The sequence below is a fragment of the Pseudophryne corroboree genome, chromosome 1 (assembly GCF_028390025.1).
Source record: "Pseudophryne corroboree isolate aPseCor3 chromosome 1, aPseCor3.hap2, whole genome shotgun sequence".
NCBI lineage: Eukaryota > Metazoa > Chordata > Amphibia > Anura > Myobatrachidae > Pseudophryne > Pseudophryne corroboree.
In genome coordinates this window covers 258,668,997-258,689,276 of record NC_086444.1, presented here as the reverse complement: position 1 = coordinate 258,689,276, position 20,280 = coordinate 258,668,997, and the positions used below count along the sequence as shown (strand labels likewise).

At 40.7% G+C, this 20,280-nt stretch overlaps 1 protein-coding gene across 7 annotated transcripts in view; it reads left to right on the top strand.

Moving 5' to 3' along the window:
- Window positions 1-20,280, top strand: part of ZNF608 (zinc finger protein 608) — a 139,037-nt gene that overhangs the window by 32,588 nt on the left and 86,169 nt on the right. The gene's annotated exons all lie outside the window — the stretch shown is intronic.

The following is a 20,280-nucleotide window of genomic DNA, read 5'->3' as shown; positions in this document are numbered from 1 at the left end:
TGTAAGGCTTGTGCTCTGGTTGGAAAAATCTTGGCTTTTTTCTTCTTCTCTTTTTGTGTATGTGTGTTTTTGCTATTATACTGTATTTATGTTGAGTGACTATTGTATGTTTTTCCAACCACTGACCAGACCTCACTGTTAAGCAAGCAGGTTCTCACCTTTTCACTTGTGTCTACAAATTATCTCTTACTTATTTACATTCATTGGTTTGTATTTAACAAGGCAGTCTGTTTTTTTTCCCCTCTCTCTCTTTTGTATTGTTTCCTGTGTTTATCTGGTGTTAATGTAGCTACTATTCTGCCCCTCCCCCATAATCCTTATTGCCTGTAGCAGCCAGCTCTATTTGCACAACAGGCTAGAGTATAAACAACCAGTGAGAGATGACATGGTTACAATAATCTGCTGTGTTTGCCCATGGGGTGGGGGATGTGTATAGTGTATCTTCTTGCACTGACAGAGCAGTAGTAGATAATATTGAACTGCCAAAAATCTTTTATTTTATCTTTTTTTCTAAGGGTGTAACGAGAGCTATTTCAAGTAATGCAAGACTGTAGTGTTTCAGGCACTCCTTTGATTTCAACCAGTCTGTCTTGAACTGTGTGAATGCTAAGTAGCTTGAAAGCACAGGAGCAAATCAAATGTTAGGACTGGTTATAGAGAATGGCTATTCTTGCTGCTCATTGAGGCAGGTTATTTACTAGCAGTTATCCAGAGGGCGTAAGGTTTCTCTGGGGAACCAGTGCTTTTGTTGATTGATAATTAAGGGTCAAATGCATTCTACAGGCTGAACCCTTGTGTATGTGTGTGTGGTTTTTTTCTTCTTCCTTATTCTCTCCTTCATGAATTAAGTACTGTGGCAATTATGCGTTCTGTTTAATTCAATTGTTTTAACCTTTTTGCGCACAAAAAAAAATCAACTACACTTTAATCTGAATGATTTATTAATACAATGACGTAAAATATAATCACAATTTAATGATCTATGTAAGAAAAAAACAAGCACGTGAGTTAATATATTTTCTTTTTAGATTATAGGCGTAATAGATTTATTTTCACTTCTGTTAATATTTTACCACTGCTTTCAGTACTTGAAATCTTACTCACAAGGGTTATGTCATGTCCCTTCTTGATGTATTAACAAATAGCACATTAAGTGTGTCACAATCTGTGCTTCTGGGGAGAAAAGATAATTACATTTTACAGCAGCAATCTATGTGCTCAATAAATCTGTAGCCTTTTGTTTATACTTTAGTTCCTTTACCGTAGGTATTTTGTCTGTCAATAATCTTTAATGTGCAGTTTCTTAATCAGCCTTAACAGTCTAGATAAATTGCCCTAATCCAGTGATTGTAATAGCACTGGTTAAGGAGTCAGGTCTTTTCGATTGGATTTAGTGGCTTCCTGGAATGTGGGAGGTACTGCCCTTTTATATCCCCTTTAGCCTTTTAATCTTTCAGCCAAATGTTCACAATCAACAATTTTGTTTAGCTTGCAATCTGTACATTTCAGTTTCTCAAAAGCTGCTGTCATGGCAACAAAGATTAGCATGCTGTGGTTTCCCTGCTTCTCTTAATAATTCCTTTCACAACGCTCCTTCAGAGATAAAATGTGTGTGAGAACCATATTTTTATCCATTGTTGTGTTTTTATGGCTTCAGCTATTAACTCCACAGTAAATTCAATTACCAGCCACTCTCTGAAATGTTATTTGGCATTGAAAGGGTGAAGTCATGTTTTACATCAAAATGCCCTTCCCCCTCCTCCTCCTCACCCTCCAACTCGCCTCACCCCCTCCTCTCCTGCCTTAAGCAAATATTTCCTTTTAAACCTGTCTGATTTGTGTGATATCTTATCTTGTCCATCTGACTCTTCATAATAATTAGGAACTGACCAACCAATTACAATAAAATACCTTATGTGGATGAGCATGGGGAAATTCATTTTTGTTCCCCAAAATTAATTTTGCATACAGTTTGGGGGGAAAGTTGTTATTTTTAAAATCATTTTTTTTTTTGTTCTTTAGGAAGCTTTATTTTATGCCAACAGTGTAGCAAATTGTGATCCCATGTCATTTAAACCTTTTTCCATGATGAAACTGTACTGCTTGCAGTGATTGAGGTACAATGTAAGCCAAAACACATTGTGGCGATTTCAGTATAGAGGGAAAAAGTGCCATTATAAACATAATTTGTACTTTAGAAATTACTATATCTTAGGTTAGGCTAATTTTATTTATTTATTTATTTTTTACAAACAATGGGGTCAATTCAATTCGGCAACTTATGAATAGCGCCGGGAATTAGCTCCCGACGCTATTCAATTCAGCCGCTAGTTACCCGCAATTGTCGGGAATTCTTCTCTCATCCCCGGGGGATGAGAGAAGAAACCCGACAAAAGTGCTGCCTCGCGGCCGGCGCGAGGCTGATTCTGTCGGGAATCAGCCTCGCGCCGGGGAGTTTAGTCGGAGAATGCCCGTTCTCCCGACAATTCAACCTGTTTAGTCGGCGAGAACGGGACATCGCCGACTTAACTGGAGCTGAATTGAATAGCGTCGGGAGCTAATTCCCGGCGCTATTCATAAGTTGCCGAATTGAATTGACCCCAATGATTGGTAGTTAGAATAGACAAACATAAATTGGTTATTATATGTCAACCTACAAACTATAGACTGATCTGGCTGTGAAGTTGGTAAATAGATTTTTGCAAATCCTATCTATCTATCTATCTATCTATCTATCTATCTATCTATCTATCTATCTATCTATCTATCTATCTATCTAGGCTATTAATTCATGGCTAGTGATTTAGAAGAGAAAAAAAAGCATTTGAAAAAAACTAGACTTCTTTCAAGCTTGAATTTAACATTCTAAGTGCCTGCTTGTTGTTTAAAGTGTATGTATTAGAAAACTAAATGGGCCATGTATTTAGACTTTGAGATTTGTTCTAAAAGTACTGTAGGTAATTTCATCTGTTTCAAAAGCAATTGGAACACTCAAGCTTACAAAGTTTACACACACACACACACACACACACACACACACACACACACACACACACGCGCTGCAATGAAGTTACATTGAAGCTTACATTTAGCCTTGTGGTACTGTATATCTTAATGACAAAGCAATGTTTGCCAAGAGTTATGTTACAAAGTTCAGTGGGTAATATTATAACTTTAGCTGTCATATTGAATTCACTTTTCTTCCAGCATTTTATTACTCGGTATAATTAATGACGGTACATGGCAACATTATGCAATGTTCTGCTACAGTTGCTGCATGTGAATAAAAATTGATACTGCTTTTGTTGTCTAAATGATAAGATTTTAGTTGTAACACACTTCAGATTTTTCGTCAGGCTTCATATAATATTGCATTAGCCCACTAATAATTTTACGTTTCTAGAGTGTCCAACTCCAGCTTAATTAATGAGTTGATGGTCTTTATTGTGGCCTGTCTTTTAAATTCCTTGCACATAAGGTGTAGTTTATTCAGACTAAAGCAATGGGTCAAAAAGGTCAGTGACTATAATTGAAATACAAAGTCTATTGAGGCTTCACAGCTGCTAGTTCTTAAATCTACATAAGGGATTTAGCAGTTAAATGCACTGCTAAATATGGGTGTCTAACAATAAGCCTGGCTCAAGATCTTAGTTGTTTCATTCTTATAGTGTTTAATAATTTGGTGGCTGTGTGTTGGTAGCTGATCAAAGCTATTATCATCAAAATAATTTCTTGTTCCACTTCTGCCATTGACTAATTAGAAATTTTAAATGCATTCCAATCCAGTGACCTTGGTTTTATCTTCACTTTTAGCTGTCAGGCACTGATTAAAGAAACCAATATGGACGTTCTAGGCTAATATTACTCAATTGAGAGAGCTGGTGAATAGCTAATAATGTCTTGTTAATCAATATGGGACTTGTTCATTAGTTAAATATAAAGTTGTGTAGGACAAGCCTAGTTTATTCCCTACATTGGGTGATTGTCTTTGTCTTTATCTTACTTTGGATTATCATTTTCACCTAGTGCACTTTTGGGTGTCGATTCAATTAGATCCAAGAAGGATTGGTGTTCCCATTTTAATTACTTGGAACTGCTACCAATGTCCTGCAACTCACCCCCCTTTGTAGACCAATCTTGCCTTGGGCTTGTGTATTTTATTTTGCAGCATTATGTGTCTTTGAACAAAAATCTGAAAGTTCAGCTGTACAGTAAGTGCAACATATAGCTACACTTAATAGTGGATATCAAAGTCATGTTTAATTGAATTGACCAGTTGGGGATTTAAGCATGACTTTAAGGGTATATTTACTACAGTGCAGGTTTACTGAAGTGCAGATGCTGACCATAGCAACCAGATTCTTGGGGGAGGTGTACCAAGCTTCGTATAGTGATAAAGTGCCAATCAAATAGGTGAGCTCCTAACTGCCATGTCACAGGCTGTGTTTGAAAAGTGACAGGAGCTGATTGGTTGGTAGTTTATCACTCTCTACTTAGTACACCTGCCCCTCTATTATCTTCTAAAGATGCTAGATAAATAAGTAGAATCTGGTGCTCTGGGCAGCATTTCCACTTCTATAAACCCACACTTTAGTATATACACCCTATATGTCTCAATGGAACGTCCTCATCTGAGATGGTTACATATGTGTACTTTTAATTATTTAGGGTACTTTTTGTGTACTGAAGCTAAAGGCTACACTATATTTTCTGCATCACTTCCCTGAATTAGTAAAGCGATTTACACAATGGGTTCAAGGATGTGGATCTATTTGTACATGTCCTGCATAAAAGCATAGGGAAACTTCAGTGATGGTTAATGTTATTCTTCCACATAAGATCCATCTGCTCTTAATTTGTGTTAGAACTTGGGACATAATAAAAAGCCCTGTGTGGTTTCCATTTTCTTTCTAGTTTTACAAAAAAAAAAGGGGACCACATCAGTGGGTGAAAATCATAGAATTGGACAACTTCCCATTTCATTAATTTCTGAAATGTTTGTGATTTCTACCTCCTCTCCCCTCCTTTATGGCAAGAAATACGTAGTAAATGTACTGTCAATTTTTCAATAGGAAAAATAATGTTTTAGATTTGTGGTCTGGTAAGTGGCAAATCACCTAATAAAAAATGTTAAGTTTCTCCACACTCTCTCTTACTCTCTCTCTCTCTCTTTTTTTTTTTTTTTTTTTTTCCCCCTGCTGAAGTTGAGGTTTTTTTTTTGGTAGACTTAAATTTTAGTCATTCATGCATTACAACTGTGACCTGCCAGCATACAAGCCCCGAAAAGGAAAACATCATCTGGCCTTTGTTTGAGGTCTTTTATTGAGGCTAATGACTGGTCTTGTGCCACCCTGAGATAAATGACATTATCTTTGAGTGGTCTGACAGGCAACAGACATGTTAATGGTGAAGCTGCAGGGAGGGTTTGTCATAGCTATAACAAAAGGAAAACACAGATCATTTGACATAGCTATAATTTTTTGTGTACAAATGTAAAATAGTCATAGATGTGTTTTATACATAAACTGTATATACACTTGAAAGCACACAACATTCCATGTAATATAATATGGCTACTGTGTTTAAAATAGTTGTTTGTACCTTTTTTTTTTTTTTTCATTTTATTATGCTTTTATTGTTTGCAGTCTCTTCTAATGCTACTAATAATTTTTAGCGATTTAGTATTGTGACACCATTATTTAAGGTCATTATTTTGAAAGCCTTAATATGTAACCCATCATTTACAGAAATCCATCTTTGGGACTTATCGCATTTAATGATTAATGGCCACTATGTGGTTAAGCATTCTGAATATGATTAAAATAATGCCTACAGGTTTTTTCTCTATACATGGTCATGACAGTTTAATACAAAGTTTTTTTTGCTGTTGCTACTGTGTTCTCTATTTCTATCTAGTCTAGTGTGTGTTATTGGCTGTAAGTATTACTATAGTGTTTGTGGCACTGAATTCTGTATTTAGGCTGTGTATAGTGTGTTGAAGTGGCTATACTGTGCCGTCAGATGATGTAGTTTAGCAAAGGATCTATGCCAATATCATTCTTAAGGAATTTATTTAACTGGATTGAATGATTGCCACTTAAAGTATGGATGCAAACTCTAATTTGTGTTTGGATGTTCAGTGAAGTGTGCGATTTTGTCATTATGGGAACACAGAGCACATTCCAGTGCTGGTTAGCTGATCTATCTTGCTATTCAGAAACTTTTACCTCCAGCAGTGTTATGTACATTCCTCTATTGTGAATGATTTAGAGGATAAAAAGGCTGATTGCACCCCAGTTCTCACTTAGCAGCCAATATAATTGAAATGGTATGTTTTCACCTTTGAAAATAGGAACACAATTCTTTGCAGGAATAAAGCCGTTTGTTAAACTGTGAAGCCAAGAGTTTTATGGAATCAGATCAAGTGTGTGTATGTAAATATATATATATATATATATATATATATATATATATATATATATATATATATATATATATATTGAATTTTAATATATATATATATATATATTTATTATGACATTCTGTGAGATAATGATTGTCTTTGTTGCCATGCAGTACTGAGGTCCTGAGTTCAATTCCAGCCCAAGACATTGTCTATTTGGAGTTAGTGTGTTCTCCCCGGGTTTGCATCAGTTTCCACCGATTGTTCCCATTTCCTCACACTCTCAAGAAACACACTGGTAGGTTAATAGGCAAAATAAAAACCTGTATGTGCCTGGCATCCATATTATAGGGAATATAAATTGTAAACTCTACTGGGGCAGGGACTGCTATGAATGACTATTCTATGTAAAATGCTGAATAATATTTGGGAACACTATATACTGTAAATAACTGTTAAATGTGAAAGTCAGCACTAAGGTGCTCATACACTGGCAGCTCCAACTGCTTGTCTAACCTATTGAATCTGTGGCCTGTGTCGCAAGGCATGTGATCCTACTGGGCCTAATTAGGGCTTCGTGAAGGCATACACCACAATCTCAATCATTGTCTGGCTTTGTGGTACATTTGTTCTGATTGACATCTGTGATTTGTATTGATGAGGGGAGGTGTTCTGGATTGGTGATTGCCAGATCGCAATATATAAGGACACCCTGAGGCAGATGTTCCATGACTTCTAGCACCAGCAATGAATGATTGTAGTCTGTTAAAGCTTGGTAATTAGGCCAACCGAGAATCTGTTAATATTGAAAAAAAAATAAGCCTCTCAAATATTCAATTATGAATTAGAATTTGTAAAACATCTATTTAATTTTTCTAGAATCCTGTAAATGAACAATATCCTGGGCTATATACTGTAGGACTGAAGTTACATTGTATTGAATGCATTAAAAAAGTGTTTTACTGAATATCATACAGTGTATGATTTCAGAACACTTTAACCTTTCATAATAATCTCCAGGTCTCTTTCTGAAAAATGTCCTTTCAACCATCAAATAGCTTCCCATCAAAGAAAATCATTTCAAAAACCTTTGAAACCACTTTCTCTTCAAGCCTAAACTTAGAATACAGATGTAATATTTATACGCACAAAAAGGCATAGGCACATATTAAAATATTAGATTTTGTCTCTGAAAGCTGAGTGTCTGTAAACATTATGGCATTTTCCAGTTTAATACTGTAGCTATAGAAGTGAATTATGATGCAAAGGTATTAGCAGTGCCTAGGAACCATGAACTCTTGCTCCCTGTGAGGACATTTATAGGGCATGTTATAAACCTGTAAATGGGTTAACAAAGTGTTCTTTTTTTAGCAACCTGCAGTTTCATTTTTCAAAATATACAGCCAGACCAAATTAATTATTTTTGGATTTCCTTTTACCTCTTTGGCTGGGTAATTTTGGATGTCTCATGTTAAAAAGCAATAATGATGTTTGAATTGGAAGGGTTTGGTCTTTCAGTTCTCATTCTTCATACAGAACTGTTTGTGTGTGGTTCACCGCACTACATGGATAATGCTATCAAATCTGGTCTTTATTATAGGCTTATAACTGCAGTGTAGAAGCACTTTTCTTGTTGTGTATTCTGCCTGGGATTAATTTTCGTGCCAGCTCTATCTCTGATGTAAATAAAACGAGCATTTAAAACTGTTCCTGCTTTTTAAAGGATTACAAGTGGAACCCATGAAGGACATTTTAAATGTTTTTTTTAACAGTACATTGCAAGGTTGTGTTTTGTAGGCCTCTGCTAAATTTTTCAAATCTGCTGAATTAAAAACTACAAAAAATAAATAAACTAAAATGAATTCAACAATAAAAGTGATTCCTGGTGGCTCGATACTTGTGCTCGCCATTCTAGCGCCCTAATCAGTGAAGGGGGCGTATTTCAATTTGTAAAGGCAACAATTTATAGGGACATATCACTACAGTAGCTGTAGCAAAATAGAACTTTTAAAATTAATATAAATTTTATTTATATAGAGCTCTTTCTCCAATAGGACTCAAGGCGCTTGAGTCTTATGTTGCCCTTAAGAATTAAAATATGCCCCCTTCACTGATTAGGTGCAGGGTGCTAGGATGAATACTACCATTCTAGAGAAAATCAGCTGACAAGTGTTCATGTATTTTGATCTGTTTGGCTGAGTACATATTATGAAATATGTAGGTGCAGACGACCAATCTATCGGCAAGTGTGTTCGCAGCCTTGCTTACTACTATTATTATTTTTTGCCTTAAGCAAATGGAACCACTTTTATTGGTGTGGGTTAAACTGTGTACTTTTAATCTTGTATTGACTTTGTTGCAGTGAGCTTGCCAGAGACCCTTGGCATGTCATTTAGCTTGAGAAAAAAAAGCTCCTACAGATGCTCATGCCAGCATAGCTAGACATATTGGTACCCCCCCCCCCCCCCTCCATTTGAAACAAAGATTGGGCGCCTTCAAAATGAAATGGTAGTGGCCATGTGGGGGAAGGGGAGTGGTCACAGAATAGTACCAATGCACATTACACATCACAATAGTGTCCATTATTCACAACATACCACACAGCAGTGTTCGTTAGTCACATTACACCACACAGTGGTACTCCTTATACATGTTAGGTCACACTGTAGTACCCCGTATATACATTATGATACACAGTAGAACCCCTTATACACATTATACCACAGTAGAGTCCCTCCTCCTTATTCCTTCTCCTCATTATCATTCCTCGTCCTCTGCACCCACTGCTTACCGACAACTGCATTAACATTGAGCTGAAGGTTTTCAGTCCTTCCTGAGTAGTCCATAAACAATGCATATATTTGATCAATACACTTTAAAAGTAACAATGGAAAGGATAGTGCCATAAATAATAAACATGCATGAAATAAACACAAAAAACAGTCTCTGACATAGACACTAACTGGTAGCTAATGACTGCAATATTTAGTTAACATAAATGGCCTTTATTATTGGGATAACTACTTCTCTAGCCTGACAAGTTACTATGAGCAGTGTTACACTGATATATGTGGTGTCTTCCGAATGTAATGACCACAGGCATGATGGAAGCAGTAGTGAGGTGTGCAGTGTAGGAGGGGAGTGAATGGCTGCATTGATATAGCTGCTCCATGTGTATGGAGCTGAGACCCTCCTGTCCCCCCCCCCCCCCCCCCTCCCCGCTTGCCTTTTTTTTTTTTTTTTTTTAATGTGCCCAACCAAAGAACGGCTCTTCTGTAACTCTGGCCGGCAGCAGTCATTTTAGAGAGACACCTTGACGTAGTTACATTTCTCCCTTCAGACTGTAAGAGCCAATGGGGGAGGAGCTCAGTCAGACAAGCGGTTGCCACTGAGATGTATATTTGTAATATACATGGGAGGCAGATTGCTGGAGTGACTGGGTCCGGCCACATGGCGCCTGTGCTTTGTGCAGCAGCACCAGCACACTGCCCTATTTACGGCCTTGCATGCTTGTATGTTAGATGTTTGCATACTTGTTGTGCTCATTATTATTTTGTAATTGCCCAGAACATTGATACTTCCACTGAAGGATATGTATAAAATGGTTCATTTGGACTCCAGTCTCTCCTGATTCACCTATTACTTGTCCAACTGCTCCTTCTCCATATCCACCCCCAATCTCCTAACTCCACATAATTTCCTGTTTATGGTCAGGATCTCCGAAATGGCTTTTTCCTCTTCTCCCTCTACACTTTTCTTGCTGATCCTGTCTGTTCCTTTGTCTCTCTATGAAGTCCATACACAAATTTACTCTTCTACCCCTGATCTCTCTCTCCCATGTCATAGAAACACATAATTTGATGGCAGATAAGAACCATTTGGTTCCTCTAGTGTGCTCTTTTAAGGTGAAGTTATGATAGTTAGGGGTAAGAGTGGGATTAGTGATTTGGCTTAGGGGTTTGGTTGTATTAGTGTTAGAGTATTAGGGTCAGGATTCGGATTAAGGGTTAGGATTGTGGTGTTAGTGTTACGGTATTAGGATTAATTGTGAGGGTATGGGAATTTGTGTAAAGATTTAAGTGTGAGGGTTAGGGTATTAGGGTGATAGGGTATGTTGATAGATACAGCCAGGTCATTGTCCAGGGTGAAGTGCAGATGCTTCGAGATTGTACCAGGTTCCTCACGTGGATCTTGGTAGAGTGTGCATGTTACCACTGTAGAGATTTTCAAGTAGACTTATCGTAATGTTTTCTACTGTATAACTCCTTCAGTGTGCTTTGTTACTGCCTATCTTTCAGCCATCTTCTCCTGGATGGCTGAACATTTTAATATTTCTAAAACTGAATTTATTATCTTTTTGCCAGCCAAGAACTCCTTTTTCTCCTATTCAATTTATGATGTATCTCTCTCCTCTGTTCCCCAAGTTCTCCATTGACTCTGCCCTTTCATTCTCCTCCCATATTCAGGTCCTTTCCCAATCCTGCTATATCAACCTCCTCCAGTATCTCCACAATCGGGCCCTTCCCCACCCTCAATTCTTCTAAAACTTTAATCCATACCCTTATCATTTCTCACCTATATTTATGTAATTTACTCCTTTCTGACCTTCCAAACTTTCCCTTGCCCCTCTCTGGCTAAATTCTGAACTCTGGTAACCTCATTTTCTTTCTTGGTGCTTACTTACATCTGCTGCCACTCTCTGCCAGTGACTCCACTGGCTTCCTATCCCACTCAGAATCAAATTTAAACTCCATCACCTGCAAATGAAAAAGAGGAAGAACAGCAGGGAGAATGCTTGATACAATCATAACAATTATGGATACCACACCATCAACATTGAGTCACTTGACAGAAGATCAAAATTTGTTCAGGACAGCTATCCATAGGATCGCCGCAACTCGGCCCTTCACAAAAACACTTGCAAAACTCTCAGTAACACCTCTCCTTACATCTCCTCATGTCCTCATACTTTCTTCACTCTGCTGATGACTGAAATTCCCTCCCATGTTCTGCTAGACTTTCATCCAGTGTCCCAGCCTGCAGACATGTCCTTAAATCTATTTAATTTATTCTAGCATACCACCCTTTAGCATAATCACTGCCCTCTTTTTTTGCTTCCTCTGTGCCCATCCATATCCCTTTTAGGTTGTATGCTTGTGTGCAGTGGCGGAACTTCCACCAGTGCAGGCGGTGCAATGCACAGGGGCCCACAACCCTGAAGGGGCCCAGATGAGTCGGACTTCATTATACTGACTCATCTTTATTAATTTGTATTGCTGGGCATGCACGGCCGCGGTCTGTAACGAATGCGGAGGAGGCGGTCCAGCTGGAGGAGGAAGAGGGAGCCCACTCCCCTCTCTTCCCATCTCCTCCCATCCTCCTCCCCTCTCACAGACAGGCTGCTATTGCCGGGGTCCGACGTCCCGCTCTAGGGACCGGCCCCGGCGCGAAAATTAAAGAGATGAGAGATGCGTCCCTGTTCCTAGGTAACCCAGTCATCCATGCCGCCCCAGGTCGCCTCCATCACGCTCCGGGCCCTGGTCACCTCCATCGCGCTCCGGCCCTGGTCACCTCCATCGCGCTCCGGCCCTGGTCACCTCCATCGCGCTCCGGCCCTGGTCACCTCCATCGCGCTCCGGCCCTGGTCACCTCCATCGCGCTCCGGCCCTGGTCACCTCCATCGCGCTCCAGCCCTGGTCACCTCCATCGCGCTTCGGCCCTGGTCACCTCCATCGCGCTTCGGCCCTGGTCACCTCCATAACGCTGCAAGCCAGGGTCACTGACCTCATTCTCACCTGCTACCCTGTCTTGGCCACTAGTCTGTCGGCCAGGTGAGGACACCCTGCTGCAGGTAGCTTGCGCAAGCCGTGGACTGGGCATGTTATTGCTTTATCAAACTCGTGGTCTGTTTTCATATCTCTCCCTTTCTCTTTTCATGTCTCTCTCTCTCTCTCTCTTTTCATGTCTGTCTCTCTCTTTTCATGTCTGTCTCTCTTTCACGTCTCGTCTCTCTTTTCATGTCTCTGTCTCTCTCTCTTTTCACGTCTCTCTCTCTCTTTTCACATCTCTCTCTTTTCACATCTCTCTCTCTTTTCACGTCTCTCTCTCTTTTCATGTCTCTCTTTTTGTGTGTCTCTCTTTTTGTGTCTCTCTCGCTTTTCGTGTCTCGCTTTTTGTCTTTGTCTGTCTCTCTCTCGCTCTCTTTTTTTGTGTCTCTCTTTTTGTGTCTCTCTCTTTTCATATCTCTCTCCCTCTCCATGTCTTTCTCTTTTCATACCCCTCTTTTCATCCGTCTCTCTCTTCATGTCTCTTTTCATGTGCCTAGCTCTCTTTTCATGTCTCTCTCTCTCTCTCTCTCTCTCTCTCTCTCTTCATGCCTCTCCATTTTTCTGTCTCTCCCTCTCGCGCTCACACACACACACACACACACACACACACATTCTCTCCTCACACATACATCTTTCTCTCTCTCACGCGCACACATACTGTACACATCTCTCACACATACATACAGTATGTCTCTCTCCATGTTTCTCTTTTTCTCCGTCTCTCTCCATGTCTCTCTCCCCTTTTCTCTGTCTCTCTCTCTCTCTCTCCCTTTTTCTCTGTCACCCCATGTCTCTCTACATGTTTCTCTCACGCACATATCTTTCACACACACATACATATGTTTTTCTTTTCATGTCTCTCTCTCCATGTCTTTCTCTTTTTCTCTGTCTCTCTCCATGTCTGTCTGTCTCCCTTTTTCTCTGTCTCTCTTTTTCTCTCTCCATGTCTTTCTCTCTTCTTCTCTTTCTCTCCATGTCTTTCTAATTTTTCTGTCTCTCTCGCACACACATATATATCGCTCTGACTCTCTCTATCCATATCTTTCCCATTTTTCTGCCACACACACACACACACACACACACACACACACACACACACACACCTGTATATCGCTCACACACACACACACACACACACACACAAACAAACATATCTCTCACACATATACATATCTCTCTCACAAACACATATATATATCTCTCACACAGACATACTGATTCCCCTGTCATCTTCTAACTCTCTCTGTCACTCTCTGCCTCTTCCTAGTCACGCACTGATTTTCTCTGTAACCATCAAACCTCTCCCTGTCACCCTCTCCTGATCACCTGCTGCCTCTCCTGTCACCCCATCCCCATCACCCACTACCTCTCCCTGCCACCCTCTCTCTCCCCGTTACCCACTGTCTTTACCCACCTACCCTTCACCCACTGCCTCTCCCTTTAACCCTCTCTCCTTCACCCACTGCCTCTCCATGTCATCTTCTCCCCTTCACCCACTGCCTCTCCCTGTCACCCTCTCTCTCTCCCCGCCACCCACTGCCTCTCCCTGTCATCCACTACCAAGCAACATATTTTGAACTTGAGGAGAGGGGCCCAAAGCATTTTTTTTGCACCTGGGCCCACCACTCACAAGTTCCGCCACTGCTTGTGTGTACAGGGCCCTCTAACCTACATAATTATACTAACTGCAGAGGGGTGGTATGTATTTATGGGAAACTGTTCAACCAGTTTCATTTTTCAGTTGTATTCCCTTTGTTCGGCTCTATTAAACCCTTGTGACACCAAATAAATAACTAATAACAAAAGTAGAATAATGTACATCACTATAACAAACATGTTTTCATACATTGAATGTGCATGTGATATGTCTACTTTAATTGTTATTTTCATTCCAGGAACATATCCCGTATTTATACTTCCTTTATGTATTAAGCAGTTAATAGCTCCACTTAACTCCCATCATGCTTAGACGTTCCACTAAACATTTTACACATAGTTAATGTGAGATACTGTAGCAAAGTACATTTTGTGCACAATATTTTCCATTGGTTTGTTACTTTCCCTGTAGCCAACATATTGGAGAGGTGCCTATAATATGTGACTTTTTTTATTTCACTAGTTTGCCTAAAGTTTGAACAGTATTGTATTACAGTGTATTTTGCTTAACATGCAGGTCAGGGTCTTCTCTTTTGCCTTTTTCCCTCCTATTTTTTATAAGCTAAAAGTCTTTGCTTCCCAGTTGTATGCTGTTATTGCTTAGATGTGACTGACAGAACTGCATGCATTACAGTAAAGCATATTCATTTTCATCTATTACCCGTTTATTGCCTTGAGCACTGTAAATCTGTCAGCTCTTCACAATACTTTCACCTCTTTCTTCATTTGCTCCAGTTCCTAGTTTGACAACATTCCCCTGAGGCAGAATCCTAATCTGCTTCCAATTAGTTGCAAAATGTGACTGAAATTTCCACATTCTAATCGCTGTTTTTACTTGCAGGCACTCCACCAAAAAAATGAAAAAATGTGGATTTTTTGTTAAATTTCATTATTTATTTGGGATCATACAAATTTATTTTCCATGAAATTCACCATCTGCTTTTTAAGTGACTAACATAGTTTCCATCCCTGATGTTTCATCAGCTCTCGGGTGTGTATTATAAGGCTTTGTACTGGCAAAGCACTTTCTATCTCTAAGATTATTAAATTGTGTAATCAATTTAGAATTGAAGTATAAATCATTGTGCTGCATTTTAGAATTTAAAGTATTCTTACCTGAAAAATGCAGTCATGTTATTTGTTGCCCAGATACTTTGTCAGATTTTATGGGTAGATCTTCTCAAGGCCCGTAATCTTTCCAGTACCCTCATCAGATCTCTGATCTTTCGAGTAGGTAGCCTGTTAAGTGTATTTGTGTTTTATGCATTATTTTAGTTCTTTTGAAGTGTTACATAAAATATATTTCAATGTATTTTTAAAGACGCTCCACCATTGTCTTCTCATCACAATTATTATTATTAAAGAAAGAAAATACAATTTATAGCGGTTTCTATTTCCCATATGATAGTGGTTTCCAAACCTTTTTGAATCACGGCGCCCCAGAATATCAGAATTTTTTTCACGGCACCCCTAGGCCAAAAATTTCTTATTGAGAAATTTATAAAGAAATATTACATTAAGTAGATTGCGTTTATATGTCATGCTTTGGGTCAGTTGTGTGGTGAGGGACAAGATTTGCTTCTGTTTGGCCACATATTTTATGACTGGCAGCCACCAGCACTGGTTTTGCCTATTATATTGACCATGAATAATTTGAATTGGTCCTGGACCACCAACCCAGGGCACCCCTGCAAGTGTCCCGAGGCACCCCAGGGAGCCATGGCACACAGTTAGGGAACCTCTGCCATATGACTATTTGGAGCTGAATCTTCCTGCACTGCATACTGTATCCAGAAATCCTTACCCATATACAATGCTCTGATATAAGAATACATTGTGTAAGCCTATTTTCAAGAGGGATTTCACCCCCTGCTTATCACTATTTTTAGATCTCCGTCAACAACCCTTTACTATGGGGGAGATATATCAAAGCTTGGAGAGAGAGAAAAAGTTCTAGCCAGTCATGTCCTATCTGTCATTTTACAGGCTTTATCTCTCTCCACTTTTATAATTTTCCAAGCTTTGATTAATCTGCCCCTATGTTTACCTTTCTCATTTCATGTTCCTCATGAGATATGCCTCATAAAGTGATCTATTAAGAAAATAATATGCCTTATTTGGCTTCTACCATCACACTAGCGCTAGTTATCACACCACCCTTTTTTCTCCTGTTTGTCTGTGGTTCTGGGGATGAAACTGGTGTAAGACATCGGCTAGTGTCAGAAGCGCCGTGTACTTTTCTGCATATGGTGATGACTGTTTAATGAGCTCCTTTTCATCATAAATTGGAAATAGATAGAATGTTAAAAGCAGTGGTTCGTCTAAGATGGGCATGCATTTTTTTCACTACATGACTGGCATAGCTGCATGGTATTCACTTCAGCCAGCTGGGCTTTTGCTGGCGCAGTCACATCCCATGAGACCTGTCTGTCCATCCCCTGGCTTTATTTGGCTTTCACATGTGCAGTATGGATTTCCTCTTCCTGCTCCGGCCTCCTGGCAGTGATGTCGCAATCTGTTAGTGTGTACAGTACTCTGGGTTGCTTGTGGCAGAAACTAGGGAGGGAACCCCTCCCCAGCATTTTCACGTGGGAGCCTCACCTAAGAATTAGTTGCCCTAGAAGGAGAATGTATGTTCATGAGCAGTGCTACTGTATCTTCCCTCATGTGCTTTCCTTCCAAGCGGTGATTACTACATCTGATTATTCCGTCTCTCTACAAGTAGTTAGTGGAGAATCTGAGAATACTGATTTGCACATCAATTAATAAGTATATCCCCTATTGCACATATTGTGGTTATTATATACGCATGAGAGCTGATACATATTTTATTTTAGGTGCATATAGAAAGCCGGCTTTTGAAAATAAGAATTAATTAGAGTTGTTAAATTTATATATGCATATGATAGCTTTTTCATTAGATTAAGAATTTTATGTTGTTCCATCTACTAATTAGAGATTTATGTGATTAATCTAATCCGGATTAAAAAGGTGTTTTTATGTATACATGTGAATTCACTTTATTTGGAGTCTGGAAGGTTCTTAAATAGCGCAGAGTGTTCTTTTCTCACATACTGAGAGAGTGAGATAAATTCCACACACTGGTGTTGGTGTAACTGACTGAACATTTCACACTGTCGCTGTTGATGAAGTAACCTTTTCTTCTCTTACGTCCTAGAGGATACTGGGGTCCACATTAGTACCATGGTTATAGATGGGTCCACTAGGAGCCATGGGCACTTTAAGAATTTGATAGTGTGGGCTGGCTCCTCCCTCTATGCCCCTCCTACCAGACTCAGTTTAGAAAATGTGCCCAGAGGAGCTGGACACGCCTGGGAAGCTCCTGAAGAATTTTCTGCATTCATTTTCTATTTTATTATTTTCAGGCAGGTCTGGTTGGCACCAGACTGCCTGCTTCGTGGGACTTAGGGGAGGGAAAGCCCAACCTCCCTAGGGTTAATGGTCCCGTTCCCCACTGACAGGACACTGAGCTCCTGAGGGTCCTATTCGCAAGACCCACCGTGACGAGCGTACAGACCTGCAACACACCGCCACCCCTAACAGAGCCAGAAGACTGAAGAGTGGTGAGTAGGTGGCCGGCGTCCCGGTTAGTGGGTCACCAGCTGTAATGGCGGCATAAGGGTAGGAGCGCAGTGCTGCAGGCACGTGCGCTCCAGGCTTCAGATGCACGTTGTGGCCACTGTGAGGGGCGGCTGGAGCCACTACTATTACCCACAAACTGGCATACCTTACAGGGGTTTTAACACACTGTAGACTTTATTCTGCACCTCAGCCAGTATAAAACCCGGGAAGACAGCGCGCCATTATGGGGGCGGGGCCTTCACTATGAGCGGACCCAGCAGCTCACCAGCACCATTTTCCCATCTGCAGCTTACACAGGCAGCCTGACAGGGAAGCGCAGCTGCTCCACAAGGACTCCAGGGCACCTCACGGTACCAGGGGGTCATAGCAAGAGGGGGAGCAATATTTTGGTGTACTAAGCCCTATTAGGGTACTTAGTTTGCGACCCAGCCAAGTTTGTATTTTAGCTATAAGGGCACTGTGTGGCTGGCTCCAATATACTCTGTGTCTCCCTAGAAGGGCTCTGTGTGGGTTAACTGTGCTTTTAACCTATTCCTCATTGTGTGTGTGTGTGTGTGTGTGTGTGTGTGTGTGTGTGTGTGTGTGTGTTCTTTTACATTTATCATGTCAAAGTAGTGTGTATCATGCACAGCAGAGTGCTTTTCTCAATCTAGGGGATCTCTACAGTGTACTCAGGATAGTACACATTCTCAGGCTAGTGGATCAGAACCTGGATGGTTAGATTCATTAAAAGGGAGGATTTCAAATATTTCAAACAAATTATCCCAAAATGAAATGGAGACGCAATATTTAAGGCAATCTGTAGATGACCTGATGAATAGAGATACAATGGTTATTCCGGCATCTCAGACACCTGCTCAATGGTCCACAGAAGCGTACTCTGGCCCAAATTATGCAGGCTGATACCGATTATGATGATGTATCAGACCCAGAGGAGGGTGAGGTGGACTCTGTAGGGGAGGATGCAGCTTTATCACAGGGGATACAAGCCCTGATGGAAGCTATTAGAGATGTCCTGCACATTCCTGATAAGATGTCAGAGGACGAGGAGGAATCTTATTTTAATGTAAAAAAGAAATCCTGAGCTACTTCCCTGCATCTAAGGAATTAAATTCCCTATTTGAATCAACTTGGGTGAATCCTGACAAGAAGTTTCAGGTCCCAAAAAGGCTACTCGCATCCTTCCCGTTTCCTCATGATAACAGAAAGAAATGGGAAAACCCACCGATTGTTGATCCATCGGTTTCTAGGCTGTCACGTAAGATCGTTTTACCTGTTCCTGGGGCAGCTTCCTTGAAGGATGCTGCAGACCACAAGATTGAGACTACTCTCAAATCTCTGTACACAGCTGTGGGGGTGGCCCAGAGACCCACTACATTGTGCGTGGATCTCTAGGGCCATTGCAAAATGGTCAGGTAATCTAATTGACGGGTTAGATTCCTTATCCAGGGGGGAGATCATTTTACTCCTTCAGCTTAGACAAGATTCGGCTAACTTTATGGTGGAGGCCATAAAGGAAATTGGTTTACTCCAATGCACGCTCCACTGCTATGGCAGTGTCGGCACGCAGGGGCTTGTGGCTACGCCAGTGGACTGCGGATGCGGATTCCAGGAAAGTCGTGGACAGCCTACCTTTCACAGGGGAATCCATTTTTGGAGATGAACTGTATACGTGGATATCCAAGGCTTTGGTGGGTAAGTCTACATACCTTCCTTCCGCAGCTTTCCTGGCTAGAAAATCCTACACTGCTCCAACTCTGCAGTCCTTTCGGACAGTGAAGTTTAAGACCAAGACATGGGGTTCTTCTACATCCTTCAAAGGAATAGAGGTAAACCCAGAAAACTAGCAACTGCAGGTTCACAGGAACATAACCCCGGTTCTGCTTCCTCTAAGCCTTCAGCATGACGTTGGACCGCACTTCCTGGAAGACAAGCAGGTGGGAACCCATTTAAGATTCTACAGTCACAAGTGGGCAATGTCTAGCCAGGATCCCTGGATCAGAAAATCTTATAACCCAGGGCTACAGACTGAAGTTTCAGGAACTCCCACCACGAAGATTCTTCAAATCAGGCGTACCAGCTTCTCAAGAAGCAAGTATGACTTTACGGGAAGCATTTCAAAAATTGGTACAGACTCAGGTTATTGTTCCAGTTCCACTTCAGCTGCAAAGCCAAGGTTATTATTCCAACCTGTTTGTGGTTCCAAAGCCGGATGGTTTGGTAAGGCCCATTTTAAATCTCAAGTCGTTGAACCCGTACCTACGGGTGTTCAAGTTCAGGATGGAGTCTCTGAAAGCGGTGATCTCAGGTCTGGAAGAGGGGGAATTCTTGGTGTCTCCGGATATCAAGGATCCGTACCTTCATATTCCGATTTGGCCACCTCATCAAGCTTATCTAAGGTTTGTATTACAGGACTGTCACTACCAGTTCCAGGCCCTTCCATTTGGCCTCTCCACGGCACCGAGGGTGTTCACCAAGGTAATGGCAGAGATGATGTTTCTCCTACACAAACAGGGAGTGAACATAATTCCGTATCTGGATGATCTACTGATAAAAGCACCTTCCAGGGAGAGGTTGTTAGACAACATTGCACTCTCAACCCGTCTACTCCAGGATCACGGGTGGATTCTGAACCTACCAAAATCTCATCTGGAACCAACATGGAGACTTCCGTTCCTGGGGATGATACTGGATATGGAGGCACAGAAGGTATTCCTTCCATTGGAAAAGGCATTGGTGATCTATTCGATGGTTCGGGATGTTCTAAGGACAACCTGGATATCGGTGCAT